The 12,202-nt window shown below is 47.5% G+C and overlaps 1 protein-coding gene across 1 annotated transcript in view; it reads right to left on the bottom strand.

The window, feature by feature from the left end:
• LOC140430953 (CD59 glycoprotein-like) overlaps positions 1-12,202 on the bottom strand; it is a 138,115-nt gene that overhangs the window by 112,348 nt on the left and 13,565 nt on the right. The window contains exon 2 of the mRNA XM_072518791.1: positions 11,149-11,258. The gene's annotated coding sequence lies outside the window, so the exon portion shown is untranslated. The remainder of the gene's footprint in view (positions 1-11,148; positions 11,259-12,202) is intronic.

Raw genomic sequence — 12,202 nt, 5'->3', positions numbered from 1 at the left:
GCAACTGCCTTATCACAAGTAACACTCTCCAAAAATATAATTTAACAGTCCAATATATAATTATCTGTAGCAACGACCTATACATATTATACAGTATATATTAACAACCCTGAGAGTCCTTCTGGTTCCTCCCCCCCCTCCCCCCCCCCCCCGATCCTGGGCTGCTGCTGCTGACTTCTTTTTTCCATTCCATCTATCTTTCTGCGAGGTATTCGACGAACGGTTGCCACCGCCTGGTGAACCCTTGAGCCGACCCCCTTAGAACGAACTTAATCCGCTCTAGCTTTATAAACCCTGCCATGTCATTTATCCAGGTCTCCACCCCCGGGGGCTTGGCTTCTTTCCACATTAGCAATATCCTGCGCCGGGCTACTAGGGACGCAAAGGCCAAAACATCGGCCTCTCTCGCCTCCTGCACTCCCGGCTCTTGTGCAACCCCAAATATAGCCAACCCCCAGCTTGGTTCGACCCGGACCCCCACTACTTTTGAAAGCACCTTTGTCACCCCCATCCAAAACCCCTGTAGTGCCGGGCATGACCAAAACATATGGGTATGATTCGCTGGGCTTCTCGAGCACCTTGCACACCTATCCTCCACCCCAAAAAATTTACTGAGCCGTGCTCCAGTCATATGCGCCCTGTGTAATACCTTAAACTGAATCAGGCTTAGCCTGGCACACGAGGACGACGAGTTTACCCTGCTTAGGGCATCTGCCCACAGCCCCTCCTCGATCTCCTCCCCCAGCTCTTTTTCCCATTTCCCTTTTAGTTCATCTACCATAGTCTCCCCTTCGTCCCTCATTTCCCTATATATATCTGACACCTTACCATCCCCCACCCATGTCTTTGAGATCACTCTGTCCTGCACCTCGTGTCGGGAGCTGCGGGAATTCCCTCACCTGTTGCCTCGCAAAAGCCCTCAGTTGCATATACCTGAATGCATTCCCTTGGGGCAACCCATATTTCTCGGTCAGCGCTCCCAGACTCGCGAACTTCCCATCCACAAACAGATCTTTCAGTTGCGTTATTCCTGCTCTTTGCCACATTCCATATCCCCCATCCATTCCCCCCGGGGCAAACCTATGGTTGTTTCTTATCGGGGACCCCCCCCAAGGCTCCAGTCTTTCCCCTGTGCCGTCACCACTGTCCCCAAATCTTCAGTGTAGCCACCACCACCGGGCTTGTGGTGTAGTTCCTCGGTGAGAACGGCAATGGGGCTCTCACCATAGCCTGTAGGCTAGTCCCCCTACAGGACGCCCTCTCAAATCTCTTCCACGCCGCTCCCTCCTCCTCTCCCATCCACTTACTCACCATTGAAATATTAGCGGCCCAATAATACTCACTTAGGCTCGGTAGTGCCAGCCCCCTCCCTATCCCTGCTACGCTGTAAGAATCCCTTCCTCACTCTCGGGGTCTTCCCGGCCCACACAAAACCCATGATGCTCTTTTCAATCCTTTTAAAAAAAGCCTTCGTGATCACCACCGGGAGGCACTGAAACACAAAGAGGAATCTCGGGAGGACCACCATCTTAACCGCCTGCACCCTCCCTGCCAGTGACAGGGATACCATATCCCATCTCTTGAAATCCTCCTCCATTTGTTCCACCAACCGCGTTAAATTTAACCTATGCAATGTGCCCCAATTCTTGGCTATCTGGATCCCCAGGTAACGAAGGTCCCTTGTTACCTTCCTCAACGGTAGGTCCTCTATTTCTCTACTCTGCTCCCCTGGATGCACCACAAACAACTCACTTTTCCCCATGTTCAATTTATACCCTGAAAAATCCCCAAACTCCCCAAGTATCCGCATTATTTCTGGCATTCCCTCTGCCGGGTCTGCCACATATAGTAACAAATCGTCCGCATACAAAGATACCCGGTGTTCTTCTCCTCCTCTAAGTACTCCCCTCCACTTCTTGGAACCCCTCAACGCTATCGCCAGGGGCTCAATCGCCAGTGCAAACAATAATGGGGACAGAGGGCATCCCTGCCTTGTCCCTCTATGGAGCCGAAAATATGCAGATCCCCGTCCATTCGTGACCACGCTCGCCATCGGGGCCCTATACAACAGCTGCACCCATCTAACATACCCCTCTCCAAAACCAAATCTCCTCAACACCTCCCACAAATAATCCCACTCCACTCTATCAAATGCTTTCTCGGCATCCATCGCCACTACTATCTTCGTTTCCCCCTCTGGTGGGGGCATCATCATTACCCCTAACAGCCTCCGTATATTCGTGTTCAGCTGTCTCCCCTTCACAAACCCAGTTTGGTCCTCGTGGACCACCCCCAGGACACATTCCTCTATTCTCATTGCCATTACCTTGGCCAGGATCTTGGCATCTACATTTAGGAGGGAAATAGGTCTATAGGACCCGCATTGTAGTGGGTCCTTTTCCTTCTTTAAGAGAAGCGATATCGTTGCTTCAGACATAGTCGGGGGCAGTTGTCCCCTTTCCTTTGCCTCATTAAAGGTCCTCGTCAATACCGGGGCGAGCAAGTCCACATATTTTCTATAGAATTCGACTGGGAATCCATCCGGTCCCGGGGCCTTTCCCGCCTGCATGCTCCTAATTCCTTTCATCACTTCTTCTACCTCGATCTGTGCTCCCAGTCCCACCCTTTCCTGCTCTTCCACCTTGGGAAATTCCAGCCGATCCAAAAAGCCCATCATTCTCTCCCTCCCATCCGGGGGCTTGAGCTTCATATAATTTTTTATAAAATGTCTTGAACACTCCATTCACTCTCTCCGCTCCCCGCTCCATCTCTCCTTCCTCATCCCTCACTCCCCCTATTTCCCTCGCTGCTCCCCTTTTCTTCAATTGGTGTGCCAGCAACCTGCTCGCCTTCTCCCCATATTCGTACTGTACACCCTGTGCCTTCCTCCATTGTGCCTCTGCAGTGCCCGTAGTCAGCAAGTCAAATTCTACATGTAGCCTTTGCCTTTCCCTGTACAGTCCCTCCTCCGGTGCTTCCCCACATTTTCTGTCCACTCTCAAAAGTTCTTGCAGCAACCGCTCCCGTTCCTTACTCTCCTGCTTCCCTTTATGTGCCCTTATTGATATCAGCTCCCCTCTAACCACCGCCTTCAGCGCCTCCCAGACCACTCCCACCTAGACCTCCCCATTATCATTGAGTTCCAAGTACTTTTCAATGCACCCCCTCACCCTTAGACACACCCGCTCATCTGCCATTAGTCCCATGTCCATTCTCCAGGGTGGGCGCCCTCCTGTTTCCTCCCCTATCTCCAAGTCTACCCAGTGTGGAGCGTGATCCGTAATGGCTATAGCCGTATACTCCGTTCCCCTCACCTTCGGGATCAACGCCCTTCCCAGCACAAAAAAGTCTATTCGCGAGTAGACTTTATGGACATAGGAGAAAAACGAGAACTCCTTACTGCTAGGTCTGCTAAACCTCCACGGGTCTACACCTCCCATCTGCTCCATAAAATCTTTAAGTACCTTGGCTGCTGCCGGCCTCCTTCCAGTCCTGGACTTCGACCTATCCAGCCCTGGTTCCAACACCGTATTAAAATCTCCCCCCATTATCAGCTTTCCCATCTCTAGGTCCGGAATGCATCCTAGCATCCGCCTCATAAAATTGGCATCATCCCAGTTCGGGGCATATACGTTTACCAAAACCACCGTCTCCCCCTGTAGTTTGCCACTCACCATCACGTATCTGCCCCCGTTTTCCGCCACTATAGTCTTTGCCTCGAACATTACCCGCTTCCCCACTAATATAGCCGCCCCCCTGTTTTTCGCATCTAGCCCCGAATGGAACACCTGCCCCACCCATCCTTTGCGTAGCCTAACCTGGTCTATCAGTTTCAGGTGCGTTTCCTGTAACATAACCACATCTGCCTTAAGTTTCTTAAGGTGTGCGAGTACCCGTGCCCTCTTTATCGGCCCGTTCAGCTCTCACGTTCCACGTGATCAGCCGGGTTGGGGGGCTTCCTACCCCCCCCCCCCCCCCCCCCCTGTCGATTAGCCATCCCCTTTTTCCAGCTCCTCACCCGGTTCCCACGCAGCTGTATCTCCCCCAGGCGGTGCCCCCCCGCCCATCCCCTCCCATACCAGCTCCCCCCTCTCCCCAGCAGCAGCAACCCAGTAATTCCCCCCTCCCACCCCCACCCCCGCTAGATCCCCCGCTAGCGTAATTACTCCCCCCATGTTGCTCCCAGAAGTCAGCAAACTCTGGCCGACCTCGGCTTCCCTCCGTGACCTCGGCTCGCACCGTGCGACGCCCCCTCCTTCCTGCTTCTCTATTCCCGACATGATTGTCATAGCGCGGGCACCAAGCCCGCGCTTCTCCCTTGGCCCCGCCCCCAATGGCCAATGCCCCATCTCCTGCACCTCCCCTCCTCCCCCATCACCACCTGTGGAAGAGAGAAAAGTTACCACATCGCAGGATTAGTACATAAAATTCCTCTTTCCCCCCTTTTTAACCCCCCTCTTCGCCCCCCACATTCGCCCCACCACTTTGTTCAAACGTTCTTTTTAATAACCCGCTCATTCCAGTTTTTCTTCCACAATAAAAGTCCACGCTTCATCCGCCGTCTCAAAGTAATGGTGCCTCCCTCGATATGTGACCCACAGTCTTGCCGGTTGCAGCATTCCAAATTTTATCTTCTTTTTATGAAGCACCGCCTTGGCCCGATTAAAGCTCGCCCTCCTTCTCGCCACCTCCGCACTCCAGTCTTGATAAACGCGGATCACCGCGTTCTCCCATTTACTGCTCTGAGTTTTCTTTGCCCATCTAAGGACCATTTCTCTATCCTTAAAACGGAGGAATCTCACCACTATGGCTCTGGGAATTTCTCCTGCTCTCGGTCCTCGCGCCATCACTCGGTATGCTCCCTCCACCTCCAACGGACCCGCCGGGGCCTCCGCTCCCATTAACGAGTGCAGCATCGTGCTCACATATGCCCCGACGTCCGCTCCCTCCGCACCTTCAGGAAGACCAAGAATCCTCAGGTTGTTCCTCCTTGCATTGTTCTCCAGTGCCTCCAACCTTTCCACACATCGTTTCTGATGTGCCTCATGCGTCTCCGTCTTCACCACCAGGCCCTGTATGTCGTCCTCATTCTCGGCTGCCTTTGCCTTCACGACCCGAAGCTCCCGCTCCTGGGTCTTTTGTTCCTCCTTTAGCCCTTCGATCGCCTGTAGTATCGGGGCCAACAGCTCTTTCTTCATTTCCTTTTTGAGCTCTTCCACACAGCATTTCAAGAACTCTTGTTGTTCAGGGCCCCATGTTAAACTGCCACCTTCCGACGCCATCTTGGTTTTTGCTTGCCTTCCTTGCCGCTGTTCTAAAGGATCCACTGCAATCCGGCCACTTTCTCCTCCTTTTTTCATCCGTATCCAGGGGGGATTCCCTTCTGGTTTACCGCACAGTGTTTTTAGCTGTCAAAATTGCCGCTGGGGCTCCTATCAAGAGCCCTAAGGTCCGTTTCACCGGGAGCTGCCGAAACATGCGACTCAGCTGGTCATCGCCGCACCCGGAAGTCTCTCAATCCCATTGTTAACCTGTACCAATTTTAAAGGGTTAAGTCTATATGGCTGTTGATTAATTGGAACAGCATTTCCCACATCTACATAATGTATAGCCATTTTAGTCCTTCCCAATTTATCTCCACAAACTTGCCCATGTGATATCAATAACTCTTTCAGGTCAGTCCGTTTTTCCTCTGGAAGGTAACCCAACAACTTATCCCAATTTTTAAGAACACCCTCGTTTTCTAATTTAATTTCAGGTATGTCAAATTCACAGTCATCTGGATTTGTTTCGTCACTTTGAGTTAGAATCATTAAAACCTCCTCCTTTTCCTCCCCTTCCCTTTCAAAGTACCTTTTAAGCATATTCACATGACACACTCGGTGAGTCTTCCTTCTATCTGGTGTTTTTACCACATAATTCACCTCACTTAATTTCCTTTCAATCTGATAAGGTCCACAAAACCTTGCTTTTAAAGGTTCATTTACCACTGGTAACAATACTAACATTTTATCGCCACAGGCAAAACTACAAACTTTGGATTTCTTGTCCGCTACCCGTTTCACCACATTTTGTGCAACTTTTAAATGTTGTCTGGCCAATTCACCTGCTCTATTTAATCGTTCCCTAAAATTTGACACATAATCAAATAATGTAAGTTCTGATTTCTCACTCACCAATTTTTCCTTAATCAATTTAAGTGGTCCTTTACCTCATGACCAAAAATTAGTTCAAAAGGACTAAATTTGGTTGACTCATTAGGTGCATCCCTAATTGCAAACAGTACGAATGGAATTCCTTTATCCCAATCCTCTGGATAATCGTCACAATAAGCCCTCAACATTGTCTTTAATGTCTGATGCCACCTTTCTAACGCTCCCTTTGATTCTGGATGGTACGCAGTTGATTTAAATTGTTTTATTCCTAAGCTATCCATAACTTCTTTGAATAACCTTGAGGTAAAATTCGATCCTTGATCCAATTTATTTCTGTGGGTAGTCCATATCTAGTAAAGAATTTAAGTAATTCCTCCACAATCTTTTCAGCTGTAATATTACGTACTGGAATGGCCTCTGGAAACCTAGTAGACACATCCATTATCGTCAAAAGATATTGATTCCCACTTTTCGTTTTAGGAAGTGGTCCTACGCAATCAATTAGGACCCTTGTAAAAAGTTCCTCAAATGCTGGAATGGGTATTAAGGGCGCTGGTTTTAGCTCTGCTTGAGGTTTCCCCATCACTTGACATGTGTGACATGATTGACAAAATTTAACTACATCTTTATGTAGTCCAGGCCAATAAAAATGTTTTTGGATTTTAGCTTGAGTTTTCCTTATTCCCAAATGACCTCCCACTGGTACCTCATGTGCAACTCGCAACACCTCCTTTCTATACACTACCGGCAATACTACTGGATGAACTTATGCCCACTTTTCATCCACCTGCATATGTAAAGGTCTCCATTTTCTCATCAGGACATTACTTTTACGGTAATAACACCCTGGTATACACTCAGATTCCTCTTCCGTGCATGATTTCTGATCCATCCGTTTTATTTCTATATTTTTCTGTTGTACCTCCGCCAATTATCCTGAACTAAAAATATCTGCCTCATCCTCCACCTGTTCTTGTTCTTTTTCAACCCTCTGATCAAAAATCGTTTCTGATAATTGCACTTCAACTTCATCTTCACGCTTTGATTTCTCCTCTTGTCTTAACCTGTGACTTTGCGACCTTGTTACTACACAATCCGGAAAAATCCCAGGATATTCGTACTTCAACACTTCAGTTGTCTGATTTTCCACTGGCTTATCAACCACAGTAGGCATCACTCCCATCTGCGATCCAGCTACATCATTACCCAAGATAAACTGAATTCCTGGATAAGATAGTTTATCTATTACTCCTACTACCACTTCACCACTCTTCACTGGACTTTCCAACCTTACCTTATATAATTGAACACTACTCCTCTCACCCTGAATTCCACATCTTACCACCTTCTCGAGTAACATTCTTCCCAAACTACATAACTCCTCATCTCTTACCATTAAAGATTGACTAGCTCCCGTATCTCTTAAAATTGTGACTTCTTTACCTGCTCCTCCTGATATACATGAGTAAACTTTACCCACACAAGTAAATTCTTTAAAGAGATCTGGCACCTTCTTATCAATCACCTCTTGATCAGGCTGTACAATCTTTTGCACCTCCTTCGCTTCACTTGGGCTTTCCTTACCACTTTCATAAACCCCACTGTCTTATCCTGTTTTACCACATCAGCCTTCCCAGTGCTTTTCTTCAATCACCAACACTGTGACTTTACATAGCCTAGTTTATTACAGTGAAAACATTTGAAACTTTTCATGTCTCTTCCACCCTCCTGGATTTAAAAAAAATCTGAGGTGCACTCTCCTTATTATCTACCATCAGATTACCTTTACCACTTGAGTATTTCTCATGTCCCCAGTTTCTATCCCTCACAGGCTGAAACTGATGTCGGAAACCAAGCTTTGATTAATGAACTAATTCATAATCATCTGCCATTTCTGCTGCTAACCTCACAGTTTTAACCCTCTGTTCTTCCACATGAGTTCTCACTACATCAGGAATTGAATTTTTAAACTCCTCCAAAAGTACAATTTCTCTGAGAGCTTCATACGTTTGGTCTATTTTCAAAGCCCTCATCCACCTATCAAAATTATTCTGTTTGAGCCTTTCAAACTCCATGTATGTTTGACCAAATTTTTTCCTCAAATTCTAAACCTTTGTCTGTAGGCTTCAGGCACTAGTTCATATGTACCCATGATGGATTTTGTCACCTCCCCATATGACCCAGATACCTCCTCTGGTAGTGATGCAAACGCTTCACTCGCCCTACCTATCAGCTTTGTTTGAATCAGCAATACCCACATGTCCTGTGGCCATTTCATTTGTTTAGCCACCTTCTCAAATGAAATGAAAAAGGCTTCCACCTCCTTCTCATCAAACCTTGGCAATGCTTGGACATATTTAAATAGGTTCCCACCAAGCCTTCAACTATGACGCTCTTTCTCACTATCCTCATCACTATCATCCAACCTTACGTTTCCCTTTATGTCTGCCAAATTGAATTGACTCATGTTTCATGGCCATTTTCTGAAGTTCAAACTCTCTCTCTTTATCTTTTTCCCTGATCTGTATCTCCCTTTCTCTTTATTTTTGTTCTGCTAGGGCTATTCTTTCTTTTCTCCTTTCTTCTCTCTCCTTTTCTTTTTCCTCTCTCTCTCTTTCGTATTCAAGCTGCTTTAATTCTTTCTCATGTTCCATGTGTTTAATTTGTAATTGAAGTTTTGCCATTTCCAATGAGTCAAACTGTATCTCGGGCAACTTTAAATGCTTAACCACCGCCATAATTACCTCATCTTTTCGCATTTTGTTAGGTAATGTTAACTGCAATGTTTTTTACCAAATCTAACAGTCTGCTTTTAGTCTCTGTCCGTTAGGTACTGCGTGTGACCGTCTCCACCCCCAAAAACTTCAGAGACTCTGAAAGAGCCATTGTCCACAATACACTCACCACTTAAACTAGAATACCACACCTGAAAAGCACCCACAATATGCTCACCCCTCACTGTCTTTAAGTTCACTAAGTCAATCCATTAGATTGACTTTTATCCACCTCCCCCCAATTTGTTATGGGCCAGGGTTTAGAGAACCCCAAAGTGTATCATGGAGTTCACCTGACCCACAACTTTTAATAGATTGTGGTATGGGGAGCACACGGCTTACTCTACAGGTGTGGTACAACAGAAATGGAAAAGTATTTTTTAAAGCAAAACAATGTTTATTCTATGAACTCAAGTTAACCTTTTTAAAACATACAGTGAACTTCTTAGCAACCATTAATTAAAATACAACCCCCAAAGAATACGACACTAAGTAATGCGTATGCTGTCCTTTTAACATCCAGAAGACTTACAAAAAACATAACCTTTAACAGAAGCATGTTAGGTTAAAATCCCTACTCAGAACATTTATAATTCTGAATTCACCAAATGATTAAGAGACAGTCTTTTCATGGCAGAGAGATCAACAGTACACCTGCTCTGTCTGGCTTCAGCTCCAACACTGAAAACAAAACTAAAGCACACCTTGCAGCAAACGGCCTAAAACGAAAGTAAAAAGCTGACAGACAGCCCATCTCCACCCACACTCTGACTTCACTGATAAACACCCATTTCTTAAAGGTACATTTCTTAAACACCCATTTTTTTAAAAGTACTCTCACATGACACAGTGATAGTAAGAACAGAATATTCCATAATCTCAGACCATGCTCCACATTTCATGGAAGGGAGGTTGGAGATGGGCAGTGCCCATCGCCCCCCATGGAGGTTGGACACAGCTCTCCTTGCGAGAAGGCATTTCACGATAAAGTACCACAAGCCATAGACGGGTACATTACCAACAATTAGAATGGGGTGGTCTCACCCTCCACCTTCTGGAAGCCGCTGAAGGCTGTGATCAGGGTGAGATTATTGTTTATAAAGCACGTAGAGACAGCCAGGAGGATGGCTAGACAACAATTAATCGACTTCCTACTGGAGGTGGACCGGCGATACTCCGAGGCCCCGACCACAGAGCTTCTGGTGGAAAGGAAAGAGCTATAAATGGACTTTGACCTGCTCTCCACCAGGAAGACAGTGCACCAACTCCGCCAGGCACAGGGATCTTTCCACGAACATGGAGGCAAAGCCAGCCGCCTACTGGCTCACCAGCTGGGGAAGCAGGCAGCCACAAGGAAAATAGCTCAGATCAAGGATAACAATGGCAGATTTCTAACTGAGCCGGTAAAGATCAACGAGGCTTTTGAGGCCTTGGACCGGGAACTGTACACCTCCAAGCCTCCTGAACAGGACTCGAGGATGAAGTGGTTCCTTGACGGACTGGACGTCCAGTCGTGGGAGTGTAGCCACCTGGGTTGACCGCTTCCCGACTTAGAATGGAGAACCGCAAAGACTACAGGGAAATTCAGCCAACATAGGCAAAAACTAGCAAGTGCCGATATCCTGTGTATTAGAACTTGCAAAAGCCCAGACAGCACTGAAACCAGCAGCCATTTGCATATTAAGAGCGATCCCCGGGCACAATTGAAACACTCAAGGTGAATAGGGCCAAGCCAGACTCCTCGGCCCCAGCAGGAGCCAAGACAAAGGAAGGCCAACGGACACTCAGGGACCGCCCAGCGATCAGGACACCGCTCCAGTATTGGAGAAATCGATCCCAGTGATCGGAACGTAGTCCAATCACTTGGAACCAGATACGGGGTCCGCCCCGAAGGGCGGGAAGCCCCGGGGACTATAAAGTAAAGCCCCCCAAGTTCAAATCGGTCTTCTTGGCAGGGTCACTCAACAACGCGAATCAACCCCTGAGAGTGAACTGCCCAGCTGCCGCACCAACCAAATAAGTCTCCAGTCAACGCTCGCTACGAGATAGGCACTCCTACCTACAAGTCCATACTAGCTTTTGAATCCTGCAGACTCAGGACCTGAACGAAAGGCCATTTGTTCCCCTGACCTGGTAGGCCAATTCCGAAGCTAATTATAGGCCTTTTAGTGATAGAAATAGTCTAGAAAGTAGAGTTATATGCATAAGTAGTGACTTACTGTATATAGTAAATGTGTTTTGATTTGAATCTTACTAATTGGTGTGTTGAGTTATCGATCAGTACTTGAACTTGAACCTCGTGGCGGTATCATAAAGATACCTGGCGACTCTAGAGCAAAGGTTAAACAAACAGAGCAAATTACGAATTAAGAGCCAACCAAAAGTTAGCAACAGGAGAGGACGAGTAAAGGGGGCTTGAAGCACCACTAGAACTGGGATGAGGTCATGGAAAGCATTGGGTTCATGCAGATGGGGAAGGCCCCGGGGCCAGATGGATCCCCAGAGGACATCTATAAAGAATTTGCGCCAGCACTGGCCCCACATTTGCGGGGGATGTCCACAGGCTCACCAGCAAGCCTCAACCTCACTGAAAGCAAAGAAAGACAAAGGCTAAACTGAAAGTGGAACCTACAGGCCCACTCCGTTGCTCAATGTAGATGCAAAGATACAGACTGGAGAACTGCGTGCCACAGTTGGTCGCAGCAGACCAACACCACCAGCTCTAAATACTTCCAACTGCACAGGGGCACAAGGTAGAGATTCCCCCTGTCCCCGCTATTTGCCATGGTGATCGGACCATTGGCGATCTCCCTCAGTACGGCAAAAAACTAGAAGGGGATCCAGAGAGGGGACAGAGAGTACAGAGTCTCACTCTATGCGGATGACTACAGAGTCTCACTCTATGCGGATTGCCTGCTCCTCTACATCTCGGACTCACAAAGCAGCATGTAGGGGATCATGAAGCTTCTGAAGGAGTTTGGAGTCTTCCCAGGCTACAAATGCAACTTGAGCAAGAGTGAAATCTTCCCAGTGAACCCGCAAGGGAGATGGGGTTGAGCTGGAGGAACTGCTATTTAACCAAGCCCAAAACAAATTCCGCTACCTGGGAATCCCAATTGCCCACGATTGGACACAAGTTCACAAATGGAACCTGACAAATCTGGTGGAGGAAGTAAAGGAGGGCCTGAAGAGGTGGGACGCACTCCCACTCTCTCCGAGTGCAGACGATCATGATGAACTTACTGCCCAGGTTCCTCTTCCTGTTCACATCCA

Source organism: Scyliorhinus torazame, chromosome 10, assembly GCF_047496885.1.
Source record: "Scyliorhinus torazame isolate Kashiwa2021f chromosome 10, sScyTor2.1, whole genome shotgun sequence".
Lineage (NCBI taxonomy): Eukaryota > Metazoa > Chordata > Chondrichthyes > Carcharhiniformes > Scyliorhinidae > Scyliorhinus > Scyliorhinus torazame.
The sequence above is the reverse complement of the archived record's forward strand: the minus strand, read 5'-3'. Positions and strand labels throughout refer to the sequence as shown.